The 15,942-nt window shown below is 34.3% G+C and overlaps 1 protein-coding gene across 1 annotated transcript in view; it reads left to right on the top strand.

Annotated features, from left to right (window-relative positions):
- Positions 1-4,191: 4,191 nt before the first annotated feature.
- The window catches only part of LOC135076820 (uncharacterized), a 41,845-nt gene continuing 30,094 nt past the window's right edge, over positions 4,192-15,942 (top strand). The window contains exon 1 of the mRNA XM_063971271.1: positions 4,192-4,356. The gene's annotated coding sequence lies outside the window, so the exon portion shown is untranslated. The remainder of the gene's footprint in view (positions 4,357-15,942) is intronic.

The following is a 15,942-nucleotide window of genomic DNA, read 5'->3' on the forward strand; positions in this document are numbered from 1 at the left end:
TGAACATTCGTCATGAAATCGAATCTATTTCGAGGTAACTATAACGAAAGCTTTTCAAAATTTTGATGTCAAATTGGAAGAAAAGTCCGTAAAGTTGTTATGCGAAAGTCTAGGTATTTTATAATCATACTTATTCAATAGTGAGTGCAATTTGTACGTAATAACTTCATACAACGGTGATTATAAATATATGGTAATTAGTACATGGAAATTAGAAAACGATAGTTTTTCTTCAAAATTTCCAAATTCTGCAGGGTATGCAAATACTGTCTTACTATAATGTATGGAGGCCAAAATACTGATTCTATTTAAATCAACAACGTGGATCTACCTTCAAAAATCTAGTTTAAAAATAAGGACATGGTAAATAGAAAAATTGAAAACCAAAGATATGGTAATTATACTCTTACGCAATTCATCGACGGTACGCCAACGCAATAGACGTCTACTTGCTTACAGGTCATAGAACTAACTAAGGGCTCGCGCCGCGCGCGTAAATGATGTGTCAAATATTATTATTTAGGCTTGTGTGCCCAAAAACAAAAAACGTCACGGGAATTAGGATTTTCGCTCGGACAAGCAGTTTTTTAATTCTAATTATTTACAGAATGGTTCTATTGAATAGATATTTTGCCATGCATAAGACAATCTTTTATACTCTTTAAAATGTTGAATGGAGTAAACCAAATCTTTACGACATAAAAATTACAGCCAACTTTTAACATTAAGTCGGTGTGCGGACGCGTAACGGTAATTAGAGAACAGGGTTTCATGAAATTAATTTAGACGCAAATACTTAAAATAGAGGCCTATGATTTAATGCACAACTGGATAGGGTTGTTAAGTAACATATAAAAATACTTGCATGTCTCTAATTTGTCATTTTTAACGATTTAACAGCCCGGACACGCAAAAACTAGCTCATCTGAGAATGGCCGTGATACTTTCGCTATTCAACAAAAACGACTCTCAAAATAAGCAAAAATCTCATAAACAAGCTTTAGAGTCATTCTCAGTGTATTTAAAAAATCCCAAATGTCCTAAAAGCCTCAATACCAATTTCGACGACCATTATTATCTTCTTCTAAATTATACGGTTTAGCATAATACTTTTTTTGTTGATAGCACTAGATATCAATAAACTAACCAGGTATCTACTAAGATACCACTCTTGTTAATCCTGGCTCTATTTCTGTCGATCTTGGCTTGATTGACTACCGTGCTCCCCGATCTCATTTCCGTTGCGTGGGACAGACGAGTTTTTGCAATGGGGACAATTGATACAGATATTTTTTAACGACGTAGGTAACTATTACTCTCTGTGGCAGCTAATTGATCTGCGTGACATTCAGAATTTAAATGCGGAACATAAAAAATATACATTTCATAGGAAAGTAAGTAGCGTACTATACTACAGTACGTCTTCAATAATCTTATCTGCCATAAATCTAAAAGGTTAACAAAACCTCAAGTGAAGACTACATTATAATGAAACAAGTCCCAGAATAGGTAGGTACATGTAAAGTTTATTTGAGTAGAAAATATTATTAGTGACCGTTTTATAAGTTCTAGGTTACTATTCTCAGGTGGGATACATAAGAATAAAATATCTTCGTTATTTGTTCTCTGTTAGGCCACTATAAGGTTTCACTTAAAACGATCTGAAAATTAATGTTATTTTTTGCTGCAAAAGATACATTATGCTGCTGACAGCACTAACATAGGCAGGTATGACTGATCATACCTGCCTATGTTAGTGGACTACAGCACCTCTACAACAAGTCTTAGTAAGTGACACTATGGATAAAACCTCGAACCTTCGAACTCCTCCTATGTTCTTCTGATTTTTTTTTTGCGGGTCCAATGACAGTTTAACTTTCCCCCGGGACAAACTTGACCTTCACTAGTTGAGTTTTTATTGGCGGTTAAGCTGTATGTAGATCCTGGCTACATAGGAGTTGCAGCGGTGGGGGGAATTGTCCCGTATGGATAAAACCTCAATTGCATCATCATAATCATCAGATCATTTTAGTTTATACTGTACGAGAACGAGCCCCTCTATTTAACTCAGTTGTTTAATCCAACAGAACAGAAGAAGAGGCCTGAAGTCGAGGTTAATCAATATTATCTAATAATCATTTTGCTGAAGTGTTTGTTTAATAAGTAAAGCTTATCTCTAATAAAAAGCTCTTATCACATCACTATCGTAGCAATATCCAATTTTCTATAGTAAATAACTGCTAACTAAAATCGACAACTCATTATGTAGAGTTTTAATATGAAATGGATTAAGAATATGATGTCGGATATTTCTAGTCTAATGACAGTGCATCTAAAATTGAAGTAATTGATAAACAAATTAGCTTTGAACAGCTGTAGGTAAGTTTTTTGAGTCAATGGCTGGACTGGCAGGTGCGTCCCAGGAGCGACAAAAAAATACTTTAAATTGTACCTAAGGAGGTACAATTTAATTGTACCTAAGGGGACAGATCAACTCATTAAGGTTATAAAGAGTTTGATGGTATCTGCTTACTAACCGGCCAATTTGGAAGCCATAGGGAAGGCCTTTGTACAACAATGAACGTCCTGTAGCTGAATTGAAGATGATACCTCTTCAAAATAATAAAATGTTCCAAATAATTTCTATCCAAGTCCGCTCTCAAATTCTCTCTGAAAATATACCTAACAACCTAAACTAAATATATCCTAATGGAGTTTCGACATGAAAGAGAGTAATTAATAGATTGTTTCATCCTATTGTTCAAGATACAACAACAATAACACTGTGTTCGGTGATAAATCAAACAACAATTCAATTGTCTGAAGACTGAGAACACCACTCGAGAGAATAACATCTGTTGCAAAAGCGATTTAAATTATAAATAAATTGACTGTCACACGAATATTCTAGCCTAATATCTAAAAACATACTAAATCTAAATAACAAACAATTAAAGCATACTTGATTAGAAATTACTTAAAACGTCTACAAACTTAGGTAAAATTATGTTCACCACACTAACTTTTGCTACCAGTGCGGCGCTGGACGCAGGCCGCTACCAACTGGGTAGCATGGAAAGCATTGGGGGCGGCCTATGTTCAGCAGTGGACTCCTATGGCTGAGATTATGATGATAATGATGAACTACTGCGGGGTTCATAGTCTGGTACGTCAATCACGAGACCATGGAAGACTTGTTTCAGTAAACTAAATGGATAAAATTATTCTACTTCCACTTACTGAGTGATAGTGATAAGTGATAAGTGATAAAAATTCTGGTATGGGACTCTACATATGGGTCACCAAAGTCTTTGTTTGTCACTGTTACTCATGCTGATATCATACTGTGTGTGAAATTTAAAAATACGGACTACAATATCTGTACACTAACACGTTTCTAATTTTAATGAAAACGGCTCTCTACCGATATTTCAAATATTTTTTCCTAAAACTTTTCTAATTACCAAATAAGTGAAGTTGTAAACCACACGACTTACTAGCGGTTCCTGTCAATCTCAATAATTATTATATTCCACTTCCACGCATATTGAAGTAAATGCATTCATAACAAGTTGAAAAAAATTGTGCAATAATTAATATTACGTGTTAATATCTTTCTAAATAACAGTCTTCATGATTTACAACACATCGACAGTCAATTGAAATGATAGATGGGTTCATAATTATAACAAAAAACCGGTTAGCCCGTCAACTAGGCGCTACCTTGCAACAGCTATGAAAATAACTGTATTATAAACTCGATTACTTAAATAACTGTTCTATGAATAACATTCCCAATTGCAATGCTTTGACGCCACTACGCCATACTTACGCCAGCTCTAAGTACAATACAACCTTTCACGACATGAAACCTAATTTTGTGATTACAAACGACAAAAAGTAAACTGATGCAAATCTCTACCATTTCATGTTAAAGCAATAATTTTGGTTGCGTAACGTAAATTGGATTTAAAAATTAACTATGTCAACCAAAAATCGACTAGCTATTGTTGAAATAGAGCGTTCAGACTTAAGAACATATTCGCGGACACGATATACTTGCACTTTCATGTACTTTCACCTGCACTGGGTTACCAATAGCGGAGATTCACTCCATTAGAGCTTCTTCTGACTTTTTTCCGTTTTTAATTTCATTTGGTGACGTCACAGCCAGCCGGGTAGTGTTGTGGCATTCATCATTTGCCTTCTAACATGAGAGGAGCGCGCGCGCGTCCGCCGGGCCACATTTCAAACGAAACGTAAACGCGATCGTAAACGTTTTCACCGATTGATAACTATTGTTTTGTGACGTGTTTTTGTGGGGTTCAAAGTAATGGAGTGTTATTGATTTCTCACGTAAGTTTTTTCTTTTTTTAAATTAAAAACAAATGATAACGCCATCTGTTTCGGCCATTAAATCGAAGAACCATTGAGTGTTTTGTTAGTGATAAGAAAATGCTACAGCTAATTGTGTAGTAACAAGGTAAGTAAACCCTCATTCTAATAAACAGGTGTTTATGACCTGTAATTTTGTTTTTACTACCCAAACAGTTTCGTTGCCTACTAGCTGCCATTTACGAAGTTTTAAAAATTTTGTCTGAATGGGAACAAGTTTATTTTGTTTTGTTAGAATATACTTAGAGACTACGCTTTTCATGTAGAGACGTTTGTTAAAACAAATCTTTAACACTTCCTTGTCATTAAATTTATGGTTTTCATTTAAAATGTTTCGTCTTTTTTAAAGTCGACTCACTATCAGCGACTCTAACTTCTTATCGACTACATAATAGTGCTAAACATGACCATATTTAGTTCAACTAAGTAAACAATTACGCGTTCAACCTTCAATTTTGCACTTAGAAACGGTCATTATTTATATCAAGCATTTATTACATAAATAAATGATATGCCATTCATTTGTGTTACGTTATTGCTTTAATTTTTATTATATTTTAGAAATAACACGCTTCAATTAGCGGTGCATCTGATTTTCACTTTTAAACAAACACAAAATGATTCGAATTTTTTTAGCAGGAAAAACTGTTTCCTTTAACTGGATTGAATTAAAAAAGTTAAATGTCACGTGTGTGTGTATATTTATAATAAATACCTACTCCAATGTTGCATGTTACAAACAAACAAACAATAAAAATGAACTGAAAAGATAATAACAAGACAACTTAGTACCAAAACAAATGCAGTCGGAGGCACCAATGACTAGTTTTTTTGTTGGGGATAAGTCCTACTTGATGCCTCCGACTGCATTTGTGAATACTAAGTTGTGTGTTTCTATCTTTTCAGTTCATTTTTACGCAGTTGGATTTTTGTTTTTTGAAAAATGACTAATATTGATTGAGAATTGTCTATTACAATAAGAACCGTACTAATAAGCCCTTAATAAAATAATTAATTGCAAAGTGGAATAGTAATTCTAAACCTAAAATTGGTATCGATCATAAATGACTAATATTGATTGAGAATTGTCTATTACAATAAGAACCGTACTAATAAGCCCTTAATAAAATAATTAATTGCAAAGTGGAATAGTAGGTAATTCTAAACCTAAAATAATTGTCATTCAGTTCATTCATTCGTTTTTAATTTTAGGTATTTTCAGACTAAAATTTGGAACGTCACGTTGACGTACTTATATTTAAATACTTTTTTGTAGAGTTCATAGTTTACTCTTGAAATGTAATGGAAATAAAAAGAAAAAATACACGTAGGTAATAATTACCTAACACGTGCATTATAATAATACCTGATAGCTTACACGTGAATATTTTTTATTTATAAATGGGTCCATTGACCTTTTGCCGATGATTGATTCCTGACGGAATTTAACTAATGAAAGTGCCAAAAACTTATATAGTTTATGAAGTCTGTCAGTTCGTATATCATCAAAGTAAGCACGAATGAAATATCTTCACAATTAGTACTTGTTACTGACTATACAACTAATATGGATTTTTTAATGAACTCAAAGTACTCTTGACATGAACTTGTGAAAATTATAGCCCTACAGGATTGTAGAGTTCGTAATATAAGTAAGCAGTTGACGTAGATGATAATAAGTAAGTTGTTGGCCTATAATAATTAGCAGAGGACGTCCTGAAATGATGATGTCTCAAATTGCTAGCTCTATGCAGGTATATTTATGTAAAAGTGTAGAGGGAAATTGGATTCAGTCATGGTACACGGAGGTCTCAGAGCAACTCTAATGTTAAATGACTCTTTGCTATGGCTACATATGAATAAATATAGCTAAGTGAGTGCAAATATCCAAAAATAATTTTCTCTCAATTACATTTTTAAATGAAAATCACAATTGGGAAAGGACTTTTCTAGGCTAAAAATGGCCTATATTTCTAACTTCGCTTACTTGTTTTATACTTACTAATTACTTCTGTAAGTACTAGGCCTATCCAATAGGAAATTACACTCTTTTGGGAAACTGAAAAGGTAGGTTTTTCTTTAACGCACGCAAGGAGAGTCGCTGAGAAACTATACTATATAAACTATACTAATTATAAATATTCTCTCTGCTTTCTTATACCAACAGTGATAGGTGCGCATTATATTCAATTCTTCTTATTTTTTATTTGATTAGTAATTCAAATAGCCAATTTAGGTACAATTTTACTGTCAAACGTTTCACAGTTAATGTGCTCCGTATTATTCAGACAGTTTAAAACTGTAGTATTTATATACATAAACATATATTTATATAGACGATATACAGCATTATTATAATTATTTCAAACACAGCACTCACCTTACGCATCATTAAGTTTTCTCATACATTTCTTGGCGAATCATTAATGATTGTCATCAAGTAACACGTGAAACACTCGATAGTAATTATTCTGATAAGTTTATTAAGTGTTATAACGGAATAAAAAGTAAACATTCCAAGCTTGATGTTCTTTTTTTTGCTAATAATATTGCAATCGACTGTCATTCTGTGACTATGAAAAATCTGTGCATCCTTTTCATTAGTAACGGGCTTGATACTCAAATAGGTAATACAAGGAATATGAAACAATGTCTAATAAATATATCAATAGGAATTTATTAATAGGAAATATACAATTCCTTTATCCGACTTTACCACTAATGATCGAAATTGGTTTGGTTATAACTCATAGTAAAAATATTATGATCACTATCATATAAATAATTTACTAAAAGGTATCGCCGAACTAACTGGTGACTTTGTACAACTGTTCAAATAAGCATTGGGTAAAAATACTTCCTACCGTTAAAAAACATCCGCGGTTTCCTAATAAATGTGGTTCATGACTTCTTCTTCTTGTCGTGTCGACAACAAACCTATACAATGTCAGCCCAAAACTTTGCCAAAAGAGAGAGTGAGAGAGCTACGTTGTCAGTAGCATTCATTAAGGCTGAGTTGCACCACCTAACTTTGACTTTGTATGGAGTTTGACAGATTTTGACGTTTGTCAAAGTTAAAATAAGACAACCTAGCCTAAATCTTCCTGCGTGCATTGTTTGGGCACGCAGGGCACGACATCATGTGCTTCATCGACTGGGGAACACAACCACCCTTGCACTCCAAGTTTGAGCCATCCAAGAAACCCCACCTGAACAGATTATCCTATGTCCTAAGTTAAACTCTATTAGACCTTTTATACAGGGTGTTAGGTAAATGGGTATATGAGCCGACACTAGCCCATGTTAACATGGTCATATAAATGGTATGGTGAAGTCAGAAATTTGATATCATCATTTTAATTTTTTTAATTTTCATACATAATAAATTTTATAAAAATCCGATTTGTATGAAAATTAAAATAATTAAAATGAAGATATCAATTTTCTGACTTCACCATACCATTTATATGACCATGTTAACATGGGCTAGTGTCGGCTCATATACCCATTTACCTAACACCCTGTATAACCCTTCAAAAGCAAACCAAAATGCCTAAACCGTCTCATCTCTACCTACTATACCTAATAGGTTTTCCAATATCCGAGAACTAGGTCACGGGTTCAAATCTCAGCGAGATCATTAGCCGATTGTCTCGGTCTAATAATGGCAACAGCCTGTCACCTGTCAGTCTGTCTATACGGAAATTTCGGCGAACTTTCGATATCGATGGCGTTAGCGCTAATTGGTATTGATTTCATCTCGGACTGTTCTTGCTTTAGATTTGTTTCAGCAACGTATTGTAACTTATTTGGAATTTCAGCAACGTATTATGTAACTTCTGGAGCCAAAATTATCTGACAAACATTATTTGTTTTTTACTACCTTTACTTAAAGCACACATTTTATTATTTCGAAATTATTAAAGTTCAAAGAGTGCAAGTGAGTTCCCGCAGACTAGACTTTCTATCGACCGATAGTTTGGTCAACATCCAATTTGTATGAAGAATCGGTCGATGCCAAATTGGTCTAATGTGCGTCTATCATACTTGTTCATACTGATTAACAGCCTGATTGAACTATCATCAGTATGCGGGAACTGAAGTCTTTCTAAAGTTGAATACTTTTATTTGTTAAAAGATTATAAGCCTATCTTTTGTTAAGTACCTATTGTGGGTGTTAAATAATTGTGGTATCCTGTTATTCTTTAGCGTTATAATTTAAGTTAAAGACGCGGTACAAATACGGGTGTAGAGTCGCACGGGAGAGTCACTTAGACGAAAATCAACCTCAAGAAAATGGCTAGTGGTTCTGAGGTGCCTTCTTCCAGATATTGTAAATGTTAATGATTCACGTGTTATGTAATATTATATTTTTAAAATAATTGTGATTCGTTTCTGAACCAATATGACACTACACTGTTACTTACACGTTAATACATCCGTCTCGGGTGAATGAACTTTACCTAACTTAAAATAGCAGAGTCTAGAATAAGTTAGAACAAACGACGGCACCTCAAGCTTTATACTGTAGCATCTTATTTAATTGTAAAATGTGCTATTTTCGTAACTAAAATGGGTAGACTAGTGTGCTGTTACCTTTACATTACTGTAGCATTGATATGACATACTGACGTAGGTACTTTACTGTGTTCTAAGATACATTTTTAAAACGATTTGAATGCTGATGTCTCGTATGATGTATGCCGTGTCCACTTATACACTTATACCGTGACAATGGAAAATGTCATTGCCCTTTCAGACTGAATAGATCGATGAAAAACAACAATTGAATAAAAAATTGGCGAATTTAATTAAACGTTACAAAATATTGAAATTAGTCTGCTTAGGTCTTCTCATCACTGCAATTTCATTAGCTTAGATGTCTAGAATTTTCTTCCTGGTTAGATTTCATTAACAGCCAAACGTAGGTACCTACTACTGGCGTTTCATGAAACGTAGTGGGAGGTGGGATGCGTCTCATTTATAAAATTACCTACCAATGAAGTTTCGTTAAGGCTGTGTTTTTAATTTTTACAGCCCATCCAAGAGTCACTACTAAGATTAAAATATTTATTAATTATTACATTTTAATAAAGACCGTATAAAAGGCCAATAACACGAAGTTAAAACATATTCAATTTCGTAAAGTAGTGAATTGACATTTAAAAATTTCCGCGCGCCATTTTCAGCGAAACAATAATTAGCAAAAAACCTTGTCGGGTTATTTTTTTAATTAATAAAAATATGAAAAGCACTTTACTACTATGAGTCGGTAAGTGACACGCGAGGTGATACTAAAAAGCTAGATTTTAATGGATTTTGAACCAAGTTTCGATGTCCGTGAAGGTAGAAAGTGGGTTAACGGTCTTTGGGTGAATGGTTAAGTTATTGTTTCACAGTTTGTGATTTATGGTCGTGTGTGGGGCGGCCATTTTTGATGATGGATTGACGCCTCTGCTTTTATTGTTTCCGGTGATGTATTAATACCAAATGCTGAGTTGAAGAACCTATCTAAGTGTTTAGAGTGCATGGTGTCTCATCGCGATGATTTAATTTACTGAGGTTCGTAGAAATTACGCTCAAAATTCGATACAATCTCAAGCATAGGTTGAAGCTTCTGAGTGAGATTAAATCACACTTTGAACGTTGTTTTTTAACACACACCTGTGCCTTTTTCCTATGATGCGGATTTCGGCACGCGTGCGGATTTAAACCGCATTCGGGCTGCGTGCGTTTCATTATTTCATACATATTTTTCCTTTAGGCTACACGCACGCGTAACGTGGATTGGGTGCGGGCACCCAATATCTTTAGATTAAGAGCTAGTGAACGCCAGACCTACGCATTTTTGACGTTATACCATAAAATCTGATTTTTTGGGCAATGATAAGTTGTTTCCACATCAGCCAGACAGTTTTGACAGTTCCAACTCCTTGCCAGACACCAGCAGCGTGATTTTACACGCAAGCGGACCAGATCCGCACGCGTGCCGAAATACGCATCACAGGAAAAAGAGAAAAAGAGAGAGAAAGTTAGACGCCCAAGCAGACCTGGATCAGTCAATAGGCCGTATAGGCCGCGGCCTAGGGGCGGCAGATTTCAGATGACGCTTACTCGATTTCAGAAGATAAAAGTTAAATAAAGATCCAACCCCACCCTAGCCTACGGGCGGCAAAACTGTAAATCCGCCACTGCGCCCAAGTTGTCTTTGTGACCGCACTTAGAACTGATTTCTATTGAGTCTTGTTTAGCTGTTACTTGAAAGGTTAGGAGGGCTAAGTATGTCCCTAATACTACTACAACTGTATTTGTTGTTACTCTTTTAGAACTAGATTGAATAGTAGGAAACAAAAAATGTCAAATAGGAACAGTTGAGTCCAAATCATGATTTTGAAATGCTTGAATTGTTAAGCTGTAAATAATCGTAGAATCATAATGATCGATATCGATGATAATGATCGAGTTACATTTTGTAAAAAATGTAACTACACGTGTAGTGACTTTAATTATTTGTTTGTCGTATATGTTTGTTGGAGTGTAAAAAAGATAGATTACCTTGCCACGTAACTTTTAGTTATAGGTTAATGTTTTAGTTGCATAAAGTTTTTAAAACTTTAACTTCGGGATATGTACATCTAAAAGTCGATCGTAACTGCAGCGATCGACAAAAAGATCCATATTATGAATAAAAGACACATACATCATCACCTCATGAATACATGACTGTGATGATGATGAGAGAGCTTCAGATTACAGATTAAACTTAAGCAAACAGATTGATGCTTTCAATTTATTAATTCCAATAGTTAGACAAATTAATGAGAATGTTACCTGTTTTTTTCTCTATGCATTTTTTGCACACCGCGTATAACTACTTAATTAACACTAATTAAGTTGAATCGAGTACTGGTATAGTTTTTTGTGTTTATAATCCTGTATTTCTTTCTATACTTAAAATTCCGAGTCTAAAAGTTAAATGGTGCGTGCAATGCACTACGCACAAGTTCACTACGATATTGAAGAAACAAAATAGTCGTAAGTCGAATAAAAAATAATGGATATGAAACAAAACAACTTCATAACTTAAATCAATTTACGAGAGGTAGATAGATCCCTACTAATATTATAAATGCGAAAGTAACTCTGTCTGTCACGCTTTCACGCCTAAACCACTAAACTGATTTTTGATTTAGAGATAGTTTGAGTCCCGGGAAAGGACATAGGATAGTTTTTATCCCGGTTTTTTAAACAGGGACGCGCGCGATAAAGTTTTTCTGTGTCAGACAAAATTTCACGCGGGTGAAGTCGCGGGCAAAAGCTATCTATATTTATTTCCTTTAATAGTAAAATCTTCCAAACAAGCATTAGGTTTATAGTAAAAGTAGTTCCTAACTTCCTCTTCAGTAGATAGTATTTGTTCCAAAATTGCACCGCCGCAATTACCATAAATTATGTTTGCTAGTTATTACAACAAAACTGATTGTAAAACATAAAATATCGTTGCGGATTTAACAACAACAACAATAATAAATCATAAAATGAAACTAGTTAGGTTAAGGAATGTAATATGAAAATTACGTGCACCGTGTGCACCTGATAATGAATGTCCTATTGTAGCTATAGTATTTGAAACAAGAAAATTAGAACAATCGAAAAAGATATGTCTAGGTGATGTATAACATAAAATGTTAAACTTTTTAAAGCTATTTTTATGAAAGTTGGTCATTAAGTTTGTTATTTATTTGCCTGCGCTGGTATTCCTTTGAAACCTATCACCGACCTATCTGTCTTTCTACTCAAGTTAATTAGTTAGTTTTACAGGGCAATCGAATCGCACTTAGCCTCTTGACTGGGCCATTGTCCGCGATTTGTGGTTTATCTTCTTACTCCGACCATCCCAGATCCCCCCAGAAAGCAAGCAGCCTTTCTAAGCCACTACAGGCTTCTTGCAGCGATAGTTATTACTTATTAAAATGTTTCTGGCGTCCCTACATTGATGAAACAAACGCTGGCCGTGACAGCGTATTATTACACTTGAAAATTTTGACGGGTTCATCCAGTGTCTAAGTAGCACAGATGGAAGAGCGGTCGCCCGGCAAGCGAAAGGTCGTGGATTCGATTCCCACCTTAGGCAGTTCGATTTTTTCAAGTTATTTTTAAAATATTCTTGCAGCGATGCTGGTGATTGGAGTATTTGAGCTCGTCGATCTGCTACGCTTCTGCACTCCATGAGCACGTGATGCAGCGCTTCTTCTGCCTCTACTGCACAGTGGGCTGACTGTTACACCTATTATAACTAACTTTCTACTCATAACCGACTATCTGTTGAACAAAAAACGTAAAGAATCCGAAACGTTCGTATACGAAACTGTAAACAACATAGTATAGTACACACAATCGTGCGCGCGCAATCTACCTTTGTTGATCTTTCTTCTTCAAATAGAGTACTTGTGCCTACTTGCATAGGACAGGACTTGTGGCTTTAACCGGTTTTTGGGGATTTTGTTAGTCCAATTCTCTACTTAACTTTTAATTACAAATATTGAGTAATATTATCAAGAAGTATTATTTAAATTCTACGATTTCCTATTTGTTGAGATAGTATCAATCAAATGATCAGAAAAAAGTCATAGATCTTTGGCACATTACGATTAACTTCGTTATAACATTGGTAAATATGCTATCAGAACCGCAACAAACATAACTTAATAAGAGTAAGTAGTTAAAAAATATTGAATCCTGCGAGAGCGACTGGTGAACTAGAAACAATACATTTTTTAACTGAATCTACTTTTTTGATTTGATTTGATTGATTGATTTGATCTTATTAAATAATAATGTTCTTATTAGTTAGGACCTATCATCAACGAATTCCAAATTAGTTACATGACACGAATTTCTGGTTAGAAATCTGAAAAATAATCTTAAATCCAATCAGTGAGTTAACAATTATGTCAGACAAAGCTAACTAGCTGACCTTTTGTTATTTTTGATTCGATATTATGACATTATTAATAACAAATAACTGTTTCTGGATTTGATGCAACAATCAAAATTGCTGCACGCCGCGTGAAATCGTAATCTATCAATTATAGTAATAGAGTTGCGCGACTTAGTTATTCAATTTGGCTCTTTTATACAGAGTGTAAATTGTTTAAGCTGTATAGTCTGCTAATGACTTAAGCAATCTTGCAAATAATGAGAGATTTCGGCAATCGCGCAGACAAGACTGACTTACATTAACAAGAAATTGTTATACTTCTTGTGATATGCATAAAAGTAGCTTTAATTGCAATGTAAAACATATTGTTGTCTTTTATTTATGACACTTGTTCGTTTAAAAGTTTTATTACTTTCCGCTCACAACACCGACAGCGGAACCGAGTACAGCCTGTATTACACCGCGCAACTATGTTTAAACTTCGGATATAAAATATGTGAATGTGAGGCATTAGTCCAATCAATTTTTTGCAACCCTGTATAATCTGTTATTGCCGCATCTATTTTTATCATTAATCTAAAATCTAAATAACTTTCAAATTATTGTCGCTTAGTATGCATGAACAATATGAACATACCTCGAAACGTGAAAAAACTACAATTTTAATTTTAATTAAGATTATAAAGTAGTTACAGTCATTGCAATATTAACTGTATAATTAATGGAATAGGTGTCATTAAAACTAAGTTTCTACAAACATTGGTTCTCGAATCTCAAACGATCAAACTTACATGCTGTGGTCTTGCCGTGACAAAAAATTAACAAGAGCGTTGCATTCAATGTTAAAATGGGAATCGTATTAGCGAGTGAACTAATAAATATTAATTACCAATTAATAACCGTATAATGTAAGTGAACTTTTTCAGTTGCCACCAATTAAGTCTATGTAACCGAGTTCGGTTTTTTTCGCGAAAACCGTGAACAAGCACGCGAGTAAAACCGAAAGTTGACTTGTTTTTGTTTTGTTACGGTTTCAGAGATGGCTTCTTGGAATCGAAGGTTTGTTGATTCGGTGTTATCGATTCTCGGTATTAATCGATTATGCGGGCGCGAGCGTTACTTTTAGAGGTTAGTTTTACGGTTCTTTTTATGACTTGTATAAAATGGAACGCATAGCGAATACAAACATGATAAAACATCTAAGAGTATATTATCCTTAGTTCTTCAGTTGATGAGATAGATCGGAGCAAAGCAATTTTGCTTCTATCTAATAACGATGAAAAATTAATAAACTGCTATACATAATACTCTTGTGTGCAGTGCTCTAGTATCTGTACTTTTATCAGGTTAAAATCGATAGCACATAAAATATATTTTATTTATACATAACTCCTATTTATTAGTGATATAATTAATATTACTAACAAATAGGAGTAGGAGCTGGTAGGGCAAAAAAAGAATGAGACATGTATAGGCTCCTTAAGAGCATTGGACGATTTGCAAGTACTAATTTAATTAGTCTAAACAAATAAAGAAAATTTTGATTTTTTTTGATAATAAATATTACACCATATTTTTGGTTTTGGTTTTGATCTTTGGTTCTGATTTTACGAGCAAACACGTTCAGCAACTAGCAAATTGACTCTAGCAGCAACTATCCTGCCTTATTGCTGCGATGGTTTACATTATAGAGTGCATGATGATGATTTTGTAGAGTGCATGATTCAAATCGCGTTCAACTCCAGTTTTCTCGGCGTAATGATGAAATTGCATTCGTTAACGGATCAATACCTTAATCGACGATTATCGATGATTGGATTAATTATAGTCCATTAATCGGGATTTGGTTAAATTACCCGTGATTGTGTATTCGTGATGCTCTCTCCGGTATAATTATTACTAATTGATCAAATATTACATTTTATGTGAATTCTTTGGATGAGAGAAAACACTGAAAATTTTTAATCAATCTCGTTAAATGCAAGCCTCCAACTAGGATTACTTAGATACTAAGGCGAGTTGCACCACCTAACTTTGACCGTAACTATGACGATAACTGGTGCTTTTTGTATGGAGTTTGACAGTTTTTGACGTTTGTTAAAGTTAAAAAAAGATGGTGCAACCCAGCCTTAGACTAACATAAAGACACTAGTGTGGGTGTGTTTTATTTCCAGGCAACAGGGAACTTGATAGCTTGACTAAAGAGTTATAAAACGCCTTTGCGCATTGGTTACTTGGTGTAGGAAAAATATTTTTACTAAATCAACGTTACGTATTTTTTGTGACCATAGAAGTACCTTTCTTTTGTTAATGGAAAGAGCATAAAAACATTCTGAGCGTGTTTCCAGCGTCAAGAATATCCGTGCGCGGTTCTACCAATGTATAATTTTATTTATACAATGTTCACACTCAGATTATTGCCAGTGCGTGACTAATCAATCAAGTAGCTAGTCTTCTATAACGAATACGCCAGTAAGGAGTCCCGTCAACAATAGCAACGGTATAATATACAGCTTGATACCAACATCTATTACAGAGTGGATAGTTTAAATGATATTTCCCGTTTTTGCAACATTTTTCTTTACTTTTTCTATTGGCTGTAGCCT

Source organism: Ostrinia nubilalis, chromosome 12, assembly GCF_963855985.1.
Source record: "Ostrinia nubilalis chromosome 12, ilOstNubi1.1, whole genome shotgun sequence".
Taxonomy (NCBI): Eukaryota; Metazoa; Arthropoda; class Insecta; order Lepidoptera; family Crambidae; genus Ostrinia; species Ostrinia nubilalis.